The sequence below is a fragment of the Metopolophium dirhodum genome, chromosome 3, assembly GCF_019925205.1.
Source record: "Metopolophium dirhodum isolate CAU chromosome 3, ASM1992520v1, whole genome shotgun sequence".
NCBI classification, from domain to species: domain Eukaryota; kingdom Metazoa; phylum Arthropoda; class Insecta; order Hemiptera; family Aphididae; genus Metopolophium; species Metopolophium dirhodum.
The window spans coordinates 17434860-17452541 of NC_083562.1; the positions used below are offsets into that span (position 1 = coordinate 17434860).

Sequence of the window (17682 nt, forward strand, 5' to 3'; positions counted from 1 at the left end):
TCTTTGACGTCGTGGTATTGTGAAAAAAGCGAAAACTTATATGAGGGAAATTTAAAAACAAATTTTAGAATCAACGATGACGATATAACCGCGATGGCCGGCGGAGAAAAAATCGGAAATTCCGGTTTTCGAAACTTCCCGCTGCTGGTGCGTCCGTCCTGGTTTTACGCGTGCATGTAACTCGACCGCGAATGAACGCGTGTTAATTAAGAGTTTGTTTTTTTTCTACTAATGCCAGACTATAATATCATGCTATTACCTGCCACCATACAATTTTCCTCATATTATAATGATATTATTATTATGAATAATATTATTATGTTTATGCGTTTTCGATAATTTCATATTTTGGCAAAAAAAAAAGTGAAACCTTAATAAAAAAAAATTTAAAACAATATAGCATGTCGCCGCCTAGACATTCTTTGACGCACGATGCGATAAATACGCATGTTTTACAGAAACAAAAGACCGCTTTCTGCTTATACCTATGTATAATAACTAATAAGTAAATACCTGTATAATATAATATTATAATGTTATAATGTACTATATTTGATACCTACTGCAGCGTTTCGTTTTCACGGATCACTTACCTATCTTTCTCCGTCAGTGTGATACGTTCGCGAACGAGCATAATATAACTTTTAAAGTTTTCGTATTACGTAGCTTCAGCTTAAGTGCGTATTGTAACAATTGGACACGGGTATGGTAATTCGAGCCGTGAAAGTATGACAATAATACTATACACGCTCTTCCTCAAACTGCGTATTGTATATTATTTCTCGGATACTGGGAAGTCTAAAACGATAGGTGCGCAAAATATTAATGTTGTTGCTTCGTCTGCGTCACTCGATAGTATTCGATGATTCTATTATAATAGGATGTAAGACACAATTTTTTTATATTATTTTTTCGAAATTCGATGAACCGACGATAATAATATTATCTAATATATTTATTTAGCTGCACAAAGTCAGTTTCAAAGAAATGTCGATTTTTATCCAAACCACAACTGCATGTGTTTGAAATTACTTTTTATTTAAAAAAAAAAAAAAACAATAATGCGTGTGAGTATACTTTGCAGGTGGTGACGTATATACTATTTATATATGTTTTTACGCGGATAAAAGATGAAAAATAAAAAAATATACAAACGATATCATCTTATCTGTACACATCGGCGGCGGCACGTGTAATTTTTATGTTCACGACGCGCCTCCATCGTCGTCGGAATTCGCCTATCTGCAGGATTTATACATGCGTGTGTAGTGTGGCCACATAATACATATATACATTTATATATATACATATATATGTGTGTCACACGACATTATAAAAACTGTAACGACTCGACTTTTGCGACTTAACCCGTTCGCGACACCCACACGCGTCACACGTTAAATTCTGGTCCGCAAGCGGGTCAATCGGGCACGGACTATACGCGATTCGCTATTCACCGTGTATACAATAATATAATATGCGAGGACCGAACGTCGCCCCGGTCCTAAAATTTTTATATTACACTCCACATATTATATACCTACGTGTATGAAGTCGTAATATAATAACGCTCGGCATAATATGTATTATAATGTGCTGTGCCGTCTATTCCTGAGCAATAATAATAGTAATAATAATAATGTAACGGCGAAAAAGCCACTCCGAGCACGCGGACTAGGTGCGGCCCGACAAAAAAAAAAAAAAACGCACACAATATAATAATACAATAATATATAAATATCGTTTCCGTCGCGCATTATTTTAAGGACCAGGCCAGGACGACGGCCATCCCGTCATTGTGTTTCACGTGTGTCATCGTGTTGTCGTCGTGTGTACAATATTAATATTATGTACGCGCACATAACACGTATATAATAATATAATATAGGCGTGTGTGTGTGCGTATATTTGCAAATACCGTAGTTTTATAGGACTTGCCGTCGCTGTAAACATATCTGCAGTGCGTGTGCGTACCACATATCATAATACTGTATGCTGTTATGCTTTGTACTTTTGTGTAGGTATCTGGTATGTAATATACTATATAGGTACTATACCACTGTTATTGGGTCGTGTCCGACGAGCGCGCGTGCTCTGGGCGCCGCCGCGCGTTTTGTGAAGAATATTGCGCACGTGACCTGCGAACACTACCGAAACGCGCGTGTTCCGATAATAATATTAACATTATGTAGGTTAACACCGCTGTCGAAGAATCCGAAATAAACGCAAATAAAATAATATATTACGCGTGGGCATTGTCACTCGTTCCTGTGCGTGTAGTTAACGAAAAGTACTTAAAATAATATTATTACCCTATACGTATAAGTATAATATTATGATGATATGCGTAATATGAATATCTCGAGTAACAGCACAACGCGTGCGCGATATCGTTGAAATATCTATTCTATGTGCGATCGAATATTGCGTGTTGTGATCTAACCGGTGGCGATTTCGTGTCCGTTTCGTCGCTGAGTCGTGGTCGTCGGTCGCCGTCAGTAGCGGTCAATAAAACGTGCCTAGATCGTCGTCATCGCTGGTCCCGCAACGGCATAGCATACCGACGTGGCGCTGTTGTGTCGGACTGCTGTCAGGCACCGGTCCGACGACGATATTTATAAGGCTGCCATGATCATGCGGCGCCGTACGCGACTTGTACGTTTCGCGGTAGCTATGCTCGGCGACACGCCGCCACGCCATCAGGAACGCGACGACCAATCCACGTCGTGCCTGAGGCCTGACCAATGCCACGGCCACCCGGTCCGAGTGCAACAGTTGTGCGGGGTTCCTAGTTGTGTACGTCAGGCCACCGCGTCCCGGGAGTTGATACATGATCCAACAGCGATGGCCAGACGACAGTGTGCGGTGCCGTTCCGATGTTGCGGCACCACCCGTTGACGTTCCGCAGGTACTCTGAGCCCGCGTCCCTTACAAAAAACCTTTTTTTTGAGTAATGACTAATGAAGTACATCATGTAAATGAGAACGCGTATGCATCAGTTTCGCAATTAGAAATTTAACGTACCTCATGTACCCTAACGTTTATACGGCTCGCTTTGTATATGACTTAATGTTGTGCGACTGTACGAGTATTGTCTGAGTATCAAAATATACTTTAACATATTTACAAAAACTTGGATCCGTTCATTTTTTACGAAGTGCTATGGGTAAAGATTAATGAGAATCTGACTATAAGTCATAAAGATATTTACTATATTACTCGATCAAAATGATCTGTAAATTAAATCGTTATTATACGTTTCCTGCGTTGCAAAGTATAGCCGTATAGGTATAATATATCGTATTTTTCGTAAAACTTACACGAATTAAGGTGGGCCCAGTTATTCATAACCGATTCGGTAGATCACACTCTATAACGAAAGTTGGTATAATGTGCTGTATACTGTATAGGCTTTAGGTAACATCTGTGCTCATCTCGCTGCTGTTGTGTATCCGTTCGTGATGGTCGCAAACCGAATGTACAATACGCGCGCACATTGTCGTGAATGAATACAGTTTCGTAATTCGATATTTCGTCATATATTATCATCATTGTATTAAAAATACAATAAATTATGCACTATTATGTGTGTCGTTTACTTTATGCATGCACATGTATATATATAGTATACGATCTGTATAGAAATCGTTTTTTAATACGCACACACTGTATTGTATACATAAAACACTTGGCCGACACGAGCAAGGAACATTATCGTCAGCCCAAACCGAAATTCAACGACGGAATAAGTCTTATAAATATTATTTTATATTATAATAGGTGATCGTTTGAAGCGCACCCAGCGCGACCATTTAAATATATATGCACGGCGTTCTAATCGGCGTGAGAACCTGCACGAGTGTAATATACATAATAATATTATATTATTCTACTGTATATCATACTCTGGCACAGATCATGGGAAAACGTTAATTATTTTCGTTGTGTATTATTCAAAGCTGCACAAGTGTTATTGTTACCATAGAATCCGGTGCGTCAGGATTCGCGCCCCCATGATCGATGGGCTAAGGTTGCGCAGAAAGACAAATAATGACAAAACATATTATTTCGATGTTCTCATGTGATTTTTCTGTCATATATGCGCACAGACGGGTTGTCGATAGGGACAGCCGGGTGTACCTACAATAAAATAAAAAAATTAAAGTCTTTTGTGTATTATTTCTTTTAATGTCTGTTTATTTTTCCATTACTGGTGGTATTTATTTATTTTTTTTACCTCGTTTCGCATTATAAGAACGTCTTGTGGTGTAATGTAATATACTTACATTATAATATTATATGAGTAAATACCTACATAAACGTAGGAAAACGAGTTTCGAGTGCTTCCCCTCTGTAAGGGATGATAGAGTTCAACAGTTGTATTATTTATGTGTATAATATATATTATGCACGTATGGGACACGGGCGAGGTGTGGCGATGGTGATGATGCGTATAATTAATACTACGTGAAATACGCTCCGAAAAAATCCACCTTGGTCGTCGTAATATTATGCTGTAGTGTTCTTCATACACGCACTTACTGCTAAGCTGCAGTAGGCCGTATATGTATAATATACTGTCTACCTACTACTATAAAAAAAAATATAGCTGTTCGTTTATATTATAAAAATAATATTATTTTACACACATGCGCGTGTAGGAATCAGTGCCCCGGGCTCGTGTGTGTAATATATTACGTTCTATTGTAATTATTATTATACGTCTCTCTCTGGATTGATATCGCGGTCGGAAAGTGTTAGGACGAGATGAGATGCATCTAGCTTACGGGCGAGGGAGAAACATAACTCGAACAAACGAAACCCTTATCCTGAAAAAAACGAATCACGATCGATATTATTATTACACGGTCGTCGCTGATTTATGGGCGGAATTTCGAAATTGATAAACGCCGCGCCAGTGTACCTATAGATATTATACTATATTGTATATCACATCATCGGCTAAAATATTGTACCTATATTAATACCTTTTCTATATATTATTATAATTTATAACTCGGGACGTTACCGCATAAATATAACACGCAACGGCTAATGAGAAGGCCAAGTTTTTTTTTTAATTTTTGCTTGACAAAATAAATCGTGGGAAACACCTTATTCCTTATCTACATAACCATTGCTGTTTCTTATAACAAATTTATGTGTGATACAACGAAGGTACTTAAATATTATTTTTATATATTATACTGCTAACCGACGTATTGCGCTTGGCTGCTATATATACATTGCAGGTGACGGCCGCGGTTTCCAATTAAACGATTATCGTATACGGGAAAAAAAAGTTAAGTATTACTTGGGAACTGATTTTCATGTATATATTTAATTTGGTCGTCGATTACAAGTGCAGCGCGCACAACAGGTTTTTCGAAACCGATGTCGCCGGCCGCGTTGGAAGTGTGACGTGTTAGGCGGCCGTTTCTTCAATATAATAATAATCGTCTGTCCGAGTGGTTTTTATTTCACCGAACCGGAAACGAAAGGAAACGCTCTCAGAATAAGTGTGTGCAGTATATAATATGTATATTTACTATGTTGTCTGGAAATCTTAGTACTCGTATAAAAAAAAACGCTCTAGTCCAGCATGTGTTATCGAAACGCACATTGTACGGGCGGCGGTTATATCTTATTATTCCGTCCACAAGCACGTTATTTTTTTCGTGCTAACGGGGACGGTTTTAAACGGACGATTCAGAGAACATGACATATTTAGTGTACCTTTTAAAGTGCGCAGAACAACGCTCGTAAACCGTTCTGGTAATAAAGTTAATTAAGAAAAAATATCTCGTTACCATTATGATAACAATATATTATACATTTATGCTGTATAATCTTATATTGTGTACTTATATTCACATTATATTAAAATAATGATTTTACTGCAGCAGTGTCCCAATCGGTTATCGTAAATTGATATATTATAATATGTATACAGTGTATAATATCATGTTCTAAACTACCCACCATGACCGGAACACGTGTACTTAAATACTCTTGCACATGCGTATATCGTTGTCGTATATAAACATCATTTAGTGTATATGTATAAATGTATAATATAACATACTAGGTATAATATTGTGTGCGTCTTACTTTCGATTTCCAGCAAACATCTGGTATGCCGATGCCACAGCCGCCGCCGCCGACATCGGACTCGTATAAAACACAATTATAGTTTCGACCCGAGCCCCGCTTCCTCTCTCAGTCACGACCAATATAATACGTATGTGTATATATATTTCACGTGGACGACGTATCTTGCCCGACAATTGAAATTTGCCCTTGACTGAGGTCTGAGCTCGGTCCGAGCAACGTTTATTGTACATACCTATATATACATATTAATATATGCGCGCGCGTGCGGTTTCGCGTGCCGCAAATATAATAATATTATGTTTTCTCGTACTTGACAAATGATTTTGTCACAAATCTGTATAATACAGTATTAATAATATATTCGGAGAATAATTAGCACTGCGCGTATACAAGACAGACGGGACAGTATGTGGTATAGTAGGAGGTAACCTATACCTAAATTAACAACGCCGTATATAAATGTATAATTACAATAATAATTTGCACGGCTCATTTACATCATATATTTTTAAATCCGAGAGGAGCACTTCACGCGTCCCTTCCCCCGTCACAAGCGATAAACAAAATCCGTGTCTGCAGCATGAGCAACAGTAAAAAAAATTACTTTAACAAATTCTTTATCCCTTTCTGGAATCGCCGCGTATTACACTGTATAATATGTACTGTGTGCAGGTACATAATATAATATATTGCACTCACTTGTCGTGATGGTCTTGGGCGCTTGTAAGACGAGAAGCAGAACGACTGCAATGCGGTTTTATCAGATTTCATTATATGCACGCCAATATTGATAACGGAGGTGATTTTACATAACACAACTCTTTGGAAATCGTGTGTGCACATGTAGTAGTATAATATATATTATGCTGTATCGGAAGAAGAGAAAAAACCGTTTATCGGCTGGACAAATCAAGCGAGTTAGAGAGCGGCTGTGGCTGCGAAATTTTAAGGCCTTTTTTTTAATCTCCTTCCCTCTCTCACTCACTCGCTCTCCGTCTCTCATTTCCACGTTTAGCCGGCGGCCGGGGAAGAGCGCATGGACGGTATCGGTCCAGTGAAAGTGTGGATGCAGCGCACACGTGTACGGACGCATCGTCGCCTTTTTCGTCATTCGAGTGCTGCAGGTGGGAAAATTGGATAGCGCCTTACGTCACCCGCACAAAGGACTTGGATATAAAAAAAAAGAAACCAATAATTTACTGCAGTGGAACGTGTATAAATTATAATTGTGATCGATATTATAGTTAATAATAACGTTATTAATTTACCCGTCGACGACAATGCGATGAACACGCGAGCTCAAGGTCAGCATCAGTATATTCTTTCATTATTGTTGCACACACATCACACGTCATATAATACGCATTACGCGGTGGCTACGTGGTGTTTTCCTATGATTGACGGGTATATAAATTTATTTTTCGTCGATTTTTTTTTTTAAAAATATTTTCCTCTGTCTCGGACCGGTCGATCTTCGGTGTTCGGAGACGTCGAGAGAGGTGACCTATGTGTACAACAATGCCTATAATAATCAGAAATCTAATTAATCGCGATGTATAGGTTAGTATATGGTATATGTATGTGGTATACTATACATATACGGTCAATATTACTATCGATATTCGTTGTTAGTTGTTATATAATACGCACCGAAAAACGATGGAGACTACCCATAGAGAAATATACGTTGCGCCCGCAACCGACCGGTATTTAATTATACGTCGTGTTTCAATAAAATAACACTGTTTTCACTTGCCGTCAACACGACGGAAGCCAATCGTATTATTTGCGCGATATTTGACTATACAATATAACGTTACAGTAATATTATTATTTATTAGTACACTCGCTGATATATTTCTCCGATAATTTAACATTGTATTTTACGGATTCTCCTCTCATCGTGTCTGCTTTTTAATAACGTATATTACATAATTTGTAAATATGAAAATATCATATAGACGACGAGTGTATAGTGTATACTGAATAAGAGAAAATTTATTATACGAACCAACTACGGCGCACAAGGTATACTTAACGTGTATTATTGCCGTCATATTGTCTATGTCTACTTTAGTGATGCTTATTAGTTATTCTTATTACTTATTAGTTATTACATATCTACGTTTGTATAATACCCCTGTGGCCCTGTGAATTTATAATATTGATTCTATAATTAATTTTGAGAACTTGAAGTTGACGTGTATCCACATTGAAAATCGTGTAATTGCAGTGTAGTCATTAAGTAAAAATTCAAATTTTATATTCCTATAATATTAAATATTACAGGTAAATAACTATATAATATTAGTTTATTATTGACGATTTGAATTATTTTATTTTCCAGTATCCAACAATGCTGAGTTATCTAGAATCTAGATTCGAGTAATCGAAAGTGTATATTGTATTACTGAGTACACATAATAATATAATTAAACATTCATACGTCGAAATATACTTCCTGGAATTTTTTATATTTTTATTTCAGATAACTTGAAATCCGATAATACCTACTTAATATTCCAAGAAATATTTACATTATATTATGTGGAATTAAATTAAAATATGTATTTCAACAACGATCAAGAGAAATTCGATAACATGTATTGAAGAATACCTGCAACGCCCTCGTCGACTAGCGTATTTCATATATAGAATATAGATGGCTTAGATTTTTTCCTATACGTTTTTCCTATATAATTATATATTATACACATGATGCGGTCTGCACGTATATAATACGATGTTTGCGGTGATCTGTGTAAAGCCTGTAATTTACACGTGTGTGTGTCGTGTGTGAGTATACTTGTCATTCGACTATTCGAGTCGTCGTCGTAAACCGCTCCGGACGACATGTGCAATAAAGGAAAACGCGGGCAAGTCGTCTGAAAGTCTACTGATCTCTGCTGTTGCCACCGTACACTGTCCGCGCGCATTTCTCGAAACTCTTCGAAAAAGGACTTGCCTGCGTCTTTACTCTATACATTATATATATATATATGTATATGTATATATATAATTATTGCATTAAATGTCACTTTCTCTCCACGGCAGTCTGTCCGTGTCAAAAGAGCAGTTGTAGTACATAAGTAGGTACATAATATATATATTATACGATACATCGCTGCATCACTGACCACAATATCATTTTTTTTAGCCGTATCACGTGTAGGACGTAGGTATTATACTTAAATATAATAATAATAGTGTCATGTATACAATGCACACGCGTTATACACACCTCGCGTAAACACGCTACCTCTCTTCCACCGTCACCGTTAACAATAAATACACACACGAACAAGATATTCGGGTCACTACTCACTAGCCTCATTCAGACCCCTTTACCCTCCCTCTAACCACCCACCCCTGACCTTATTGAACCACCCCACAATGTCTGCCATGTGTTTCGTCTTGTTAATCGTGCCGCACATACACATCATTGATGTACCTATAATCTATATCAATATAATACGCATGTGCGTGGTTCGGTTAATTAAGTAATTTGTACGGAAAAAACCGTCGGCGGTAACGCGCGCGTGAAAGTCCTCGTCGCGCGATATTCCAAAACGCCGCCACCGAGTGAGAGTATAAAATATTATTATTATAGTAGCAGCGCTCGTATTATGGTTTGCCGGTATCTATCGGCGTATTTTATATTATACAGCTATATAGTATATTATGGCGGTTTCAAATACGTGTAATATATATTACAAACACACGCACGCATATAAACTTATAACATATCCGATAAAACTCGTTTTAGCCGTAGCAACCGTCTCTTTTCTGTACCTTTATAATATGTGTATAGTGACAGTGATAGTGGTGTCGCAGTGGTGGTCGCGTTCAGTAAGTGGTGATGGCGGTGGGGATGAGAATTATTGATATTATTATACTATAAATGTATAATATCATATGCATAGTTTTGTACATAACATGAAACTGCTTTAATACGAATATAATAATATAGTGCAACTGTGTACCGAGATTTAAAGATGAACACACGATTTCCAGTTGTATAGATAATAACTAAAAAGTTATAAGTTTTATGATATTGCATGCGATCTATATTGTTTTTTACGCTGCTCAGGACGTTGAGAAAATTAGGCAAAGTAATGTTAAGGAGTACTAATTATAAATGTTTTTTTAAAACACTATATTCATCCATTTTCGCAATTTTATAAGATTTGAAAATTAAAATTTATATTTTAATTGCAATACTTTTCCACTAATCTACTACCCGATACCCGATCTTTTGTCTGAAAAAAGAAGTCATTCTATAGTCTGCATCGAACTCCGATTTTTCATTTTATTTCAAATAGTGGTACCTATAATCTAATTTTAAAAAAACACTTCAAAATTGTATTATTTCTGAAGAAATACTATAAAGCTTGAGATTAAAATATTGAAAAACTGAGTTCGGTAAAGAATATTACCCTTTATTAGTTAAAGAAAAAATTATCAAATTTGGTTGATTCTATAGAACAGGATCATTATTACTGTAGAGCGTATTTTTGTGTACAAAATTACATTGGCACCGAGTCCCTTTAAGGAAAAATAGGGGTAAGCATGTTTGGCGAATCACCTTATATTATAACTTATCATTTATTTATCAAAGAGCTGCTAGACAATCACACTTATTTAGTGAAAATTCAAAATTATAGATCGACCCTTCCCACGAGAGTTCGGATTGCCATACGTCTATTCCAGTTCGCGGCTATAAACAAAAATAATATCCCAGAGCATAATAATCATACGTAGAATAAAATTTAAACCATCGATAATCGTGTCAAGTTTAACGACAATTCACTTGTATGATGCAGTGACCAACAATATTGTACAATATGTAAAATCTCCCATACGATTGGCGTGAGAGGTCATCGTGGTTTCTTATCTTAGTGCTCACGTAATAGTGTAATACACTGCATAAAAAGTCTTACACAAATCAATCATAATTTATAAGTTATTGGAGAGTGATTTGAGTACGACCTAATAAAACAGCCAAACAGGACAATATTTTCGAAGGTTTCTTGTCAATAAATAAGATATTTCTTATATAATATATTACCCAGGTATATATTTTCTATTATTATAGAATCATATGTCTTGTCCTTTTAGTCAAGTTGAAGTCAATTTTTAAATTGTTTGAAAAAAGCTACTTAACAAACAACCACCTGTTGAAATATCGTTTTATTTCATTTATATTATGAATATATTATAATAAAGTTGTTTTAATTGTAATAAAGATCGATTTCCACCCCTTTCCTCACCACGACTTGTTGCTGATCAACAGCACTCGCGTGAAAATACAAAAATCACGTGGGCGTCGGGTATCCGGTAAGGGGTATCGCTTGATATACCATTATCGAAACTTCGTCGTCGTCGTTGGCGGCGCGGTGATTACGAGGCGGTTGTCTATCACCGCGACGTGACTTATCGTACACGAGTCGTTGTGAATTGTACGGAGAATGTGCTCACTGATCAGTGCCTCAATATACATAGGTGGACTGTTACTTACCTACCTATATAGTATACATAATATATTTGAGTACACATATATACGACTTATATATTATATTATTATTGTTACCCATTATCATATCTGCAGCTATCCATCTGCATAGTATATAATATAATAATATGCCGCAGCAGCCACGCATGTCATTTATTACGATTGTTGTACGTTATTAATGAACGGCTACGATCGTAGACAATTATATTGTCCGCGTACCCCCTCCCCCCCCCCCTCCCGCCCAAAGCAATGACCAGAGGGAAGTGGAGCGGAGACGGATTAGACTTGAAAAAAAATCGTGCTCGCCGCGCTTTACCACACCAGAGTCCTTAGTACCTAGTCTTATATGCGCGTAAACGATCCGATACAAATACCTCGCCCACACGATTTATTGTCAATGGCGGCACAGAGGTACGCGTGCGTATTCCTGTATAATATAATAATAATAATAATAATCATAATATATACACGTATACACAATAATATTATAATATTATATGGATTGTACCTACCCGTGTATAGTATATTATATTGTGTATTGTAAGTATATTATAACAGGATAAACGGCCGACGACCGCAAACAATATCGATCGCTGCGTATCGTCATTGTTGATAAATATATTACAATAATAACGATTATTACGATTATATTATTCTAATGTATTGTAGGTATATCCGTATAGGTATATTGCCGTTGCCGTTTAGTATGAGACTGCCTTACGTACAGCGTTGTGATGATAGTATACAAATTATAATATACAATATAGGTACAGTTAAACCTCTAAATATTGGACATTCTCGGTTACAGAAATTTGTCTGTGACCTTTCAAACTATCCAGTTTGTTGAAAGTGTATAGTTTATTCCCCAAAAAAGTCCGCTATTTAGAGGCGTCCGTTAGGGGAGGTTTAACTGTGTATTACTATACCTATATTCTGCTACTGTCTATAATATGTATATAATATTATGAACACATTATAATATTTATATATTATATTGTAACCGTGTTGTTTATACTAATCGTGTGCGTTATTTTTATGGCTTCTGTGCTCGCCAATAACGTGGGTAATATCGATAATATATTAATATAATAATATCATGCACTGTGTACGGAAAACTTTATAAAAATTTAAAAAAATATTATCCTTGGCATGGATATACTATACCCGCGGTCGACCTCGACATTTAAATGCAATAATAAATACTATATTATAAAGTTGCTGCAGTGTTCTCGGAATATTATCGTTTTATCCAATTATAATATAATTGTTATTATTTCATTTTTCCCAATTATTATATCGTGCGCTGTTCTCCACTTTCTGCTGTAGTGTTGTTGTTGTGTTGCCTTGCATTCGACATATAGTATACTTATTTTATAAACTATGCGCCAAGCGATAGGTGGCCGTAATATTTTTCTTTTTATTATCATTAATATTTTCATTTATATTTTTTTTACATCAAATTAGCGAAAAGATAATTTGAATGTTTGGCATTGGGGCCCGCGCGAAACAATGCCGCAAAATAATATAGAACGTTATATGTAATACGCTCGTAAACCGGTTTTTAATTCATAGATTCGTATTAAATTATAAGAAAGTGCTCGTGTGTGTGTGTTTTTTTTAAGGACAACATATTTTACAACCTTATTAACGAGTATTAAAAAAATAATAGCTAATTTGTTAGTAATTTATCCTTGTCTGGGGCGTATTGTTTAAAAAACAGTTTGCAAACCACGAACGCGAATCTGAATCATTTGAACACTTTTATAGTGATACCTATAGGTAGCTATTTTATGTTATTATTGTTCCGATTACGCGAAGCGCAAATACCATGTTTGACGCTTATAAGTTACGGGTAGTAGGTATCTACTAATAAACTATAAAAGTATGTAGTGCGTTTAAATGTAAACGAGTGGATGTAACTTTATATTTTCGTATACGATTTTTGGAGAATTATTTCAACGAAACCAATAATATAAATCTAGGTATATATTATATTATTATATACTTTAGTAAGTTGGTACCACTCGCCCCGTTCGCAAATCTACTATAAACATGAAGCGATACCGGCGTGCTGAAAAAAACAAGCGGTATAATAATATTATTATCACATTACGCCATTATGCACACATATTACGTGTAAATAAAATATATTTTTAAATAACGCAGGCAGGCACTAGGCGTGTGATTGCAGTGAGCACGACTGACTAGGTCGGACCTCCAACAGGAGTGTGCAACAATTGGCATGAACTTCGTTCCTTCCCACTCGCGGGGGTACGATCGAATTTTACCGAGATAGGTTTGAACACTCAGCCGTTCGGACTTTAAATGTCTCCTAAGGACTTCTACCGTCATCGTATATATCTAACGGACAATTACCCAACGCAAAATCAAAATCGTAGAGTATCTCGAATCTTGATTAGTTGCCAAATTTTAAGGGGGGAATAATTTAATTATTTTTTAAAAATATTGTCTAAGGAATAAATGATAATGTATAGTATAAATTATAAGTAGGTAATATATTATAAATTATTTTATAACAGTATATTAAAACGTAAGACACTGTATAAGTGGTATAACTTCTTCGTTGACACGAAAATATTGTCCTGTTGGAATTTGTTTATAATATCATGTGTTTAAACAATAATAATAACTTCGACGCCAACATTTTGATTTGTATGGGATGGAAGTTCGCTGTATTAGAGAAACGAAGACAACGTTCGTCCTCTTAACGCGATTCGAACGAGTTCGCTTCTTCTCCGACCGCAGTCCGACCGATGGGAGCGATTGCGGCGGCGTCGATTGCCGATGAACAAAAATACTCGTAATATGCATACGAACATCGACATCGTCGATCAGCATCAGCGATATTATATTATTCAAATATAAGATAGGTATTATATTACATTATACCCACGGACCAGTACCCTATGGAATGAGTTTTCGTAAGTTGACGAGTTATTTTTTATCGAGCATGTTTACATCAAAACGCAATTGGAATTCATTTCAATGCCTATATTACAATAATATAATGTGAGATGCTGAGGACCTGAGGTATTTATAGTTCGTCTATATTATACATAGTATAGGTGTATTATAATATATGTTATAGTAATATACCTAGTACACACATTATATACCTATAACGACCCATATTATATTTTTTTACTTCACGAAAACATACACAAACGTTATTACCTATACTATTATTTTATACATATTATAATATTATATTGTGTATAATATTATAAATATACGCGCGACACGCGGCGATTGAAGGTGTATATGTGTGTGTGAAATAGCGGCGGCCGACCGGTTTCGCTGGTTCGGGACAAACATTTTTTAACATAACCTACATACCGGGTGCAGGAGGCTGGGGCGGTGGACTCGCGCCAGGCGGCCTTGCGCGTTTTTCTTTCCTCGTCGTCGTCGTCGTGTATTTAGCATAATCGCGACCGGCCCCGAAACTGCGGGGTTATCCTGCGCGGCCCCAGTGATCCGCCTCCTCCCCGAGTGTATTCGCACTGGATTATCGTATATAATAATGTTATGTTCCAATAAGGTATAAGAATAATATTATATAGGTGTGCGCACGTCGATTTTTGCTATTTATACATTACATTAAAATACGATCACCTCGGTGACATTTGACCCAAACGCTGCGGCGGCGGCGGCGGCCCAGATTTTCTCGTATACAATATATTAGTATCATTTTTTTTCGTTACTTTTTATATTTGATATTATTATATACGTCAGAACGCTTTACAATTCGGTCGCTTATAATGTACGTACTGCACGCGCGCACAACAAAATTTGACCTAGAAAATTCGGTATTGTTGTGTGTGTACAATGAGGTTTTTTTATTATTTTAATTAACGCGCTCTTCTTTGCGGTACGACTTCTTATGCGTTATCATAATTAATAATAATAATAATAACAGCCCGCTGAGCGGCGGCAGTTTTCACTTTATACATTATACACACATACACCGCCTCAGAGCACATTATAATATTATACGAGCGTGCGCGCGCGCGATCCGGCGTCAACGAGCAATTATGCCGCCGACGCGGTCTCGCGCACCATCGCATCGTTTTATTATTGTTATATTATTATACTTTACTGACGAGAAGACGGTTTGCAGCTATGTAGGTACTGTATTGGTTCGATTTTGGCTAAGCAATATACTCGTTTATATTATATTAACTATTTACTTGTAAATTTCTTTCTATCTACCTGCAGTGGCCGAAGTGGCTTAGAATAAGTTGAGATGAACATTTGTGCTCCAATACCTAATATTAAAGTACCAACAATTTTGCTTGGTCTCAATTACAATGTAACTACATAAATGTACTTCTATTGAAATTATAAAAAATAAATTATTTACAAGGAAAAAATAATTTTTGTTCTATTCTTCTAAGTTTGAAGTATAAAAATCAGTATGATTAGAATATACATTTAATATAAGGGGGGATATTGTTATTTTAGAAATATTTTGATGAATATGAAATTGGTAAAGAAAAAGGAGTATAACATCTCTGTCTACCAAGGGTGAATCCAGGGGAGAGCACCGGGGGGAAAGTCTCCGCCTCCCAGTTTACAAAAAATATATTATACATTTTTATTAATTATTAAAAACCAGCATCGTAAAAATGTTTTTAATTTAAGTGCCCCTTCTGTTCAGAGATTCTGGATCAACCCTTGCCGTCTACGACTATATTATAACTGCCTACTTGCCGTATTAATATTGAAATATCTGCAGTACCTACAGAAATATTGTACTACTTAATACACTTAGTACTCACCAAACAACGTGTGACTGTGCGAGTGTTAATAATTAATAGTTAACCTTAATTTTAATTCATTAATAACTATAGCAAAACCAACGCTAGAAAGTATACCAAAAATAATAACATACATATTAATATAAACCACTGCTGCGAAAATTACGGTCCAGTTCTGACTTCTAATATTATAATATGTATTATACTATTACACATATTTTATGAATATATTTTAACTTTTAAACAATAATAAATTATTATTATCAAAATTGTTATTATTATTGGTGGGATACGTGACATATAATGCCAGTTAATTTTTTTTTATAAATGGTATTGTAATAATTGTTATATTATATTGTTCGCGATAAACGTAATCGTATTTATTGTACGTATTGTATATTTTACAATCGCGGCCGCGCATGTATAATGCATATGCATTCCGCGATATATTATTATTGTTGTTATTATATTGTTTGAATAATAATCCTTGTATACGCACTTGGTTATTATATCGTTAATTATTGTCGACGCGTAGGTATACTATTGTACTACGTACAAATAAAAATTAAGATCCTCGATAACATTACGAATAATACGAATGGTTTATTGAATTATTACGCCCGTCTCAAATCTCAATACCACCTATATTATGGTTATATTATAAATTATAATAATATGTATTTATGTGCACTTTACAGAATCAGGGCTGACCTTAGGTATTTCGCCGCCTGGTGCGCTTACACGTACCTTAAGCCGGCCCTATATACAGAATGTATCAAATTTTTAAATAATATTTTTAATATAACTGCGTTATCATATAATTAATAATATAGATTAAAATGAAATAGTTACCTATTGGTTATCACATAGTTCATCATATTTGTCAATACTGTCTGTTACAGCCTGTAATCTGTATAGAACTATATTATAGACACATACTATATTATTACATTTATATAATATGATGGCAATCGCGTTTAATATTTTGCGTACTGCATATAATAATATTATGTACGTATGTTGGCGTGTGTGTGGTTTTAATAAAATATCCGTTGCGAACAACGACGACCGCGAAGCACCACGCACGACCACTGTTTCGCACATTTCGACAAACCCGTTTACGTTTTAATTTTAAAAAAAAATCTTAATGTAATCAATTTTAAAGTATTATAATTAGTATGCGCAAGTCGGCGTGTACGTACAACAACCAATCGCGTATATGTGTGTGTTTAGTGTGTATACCTAGTACCTACCTACCTATATATATAAATGTATACA

General features: G+C 35.7%; 1 protein-coding gene across 3 annotated transcripts in view; it reads left to right on the forward strand.

Moving 5' to 3' along the window:
- Window positions 1-17682, forward strand: part of LOC132940078 (rho GTPase-activating protein 20-like) — a 214959-nt gene that overhangs the window by 109641 nt on the left and 87636 nt on the right. The window lies entirely within an intron of this gene.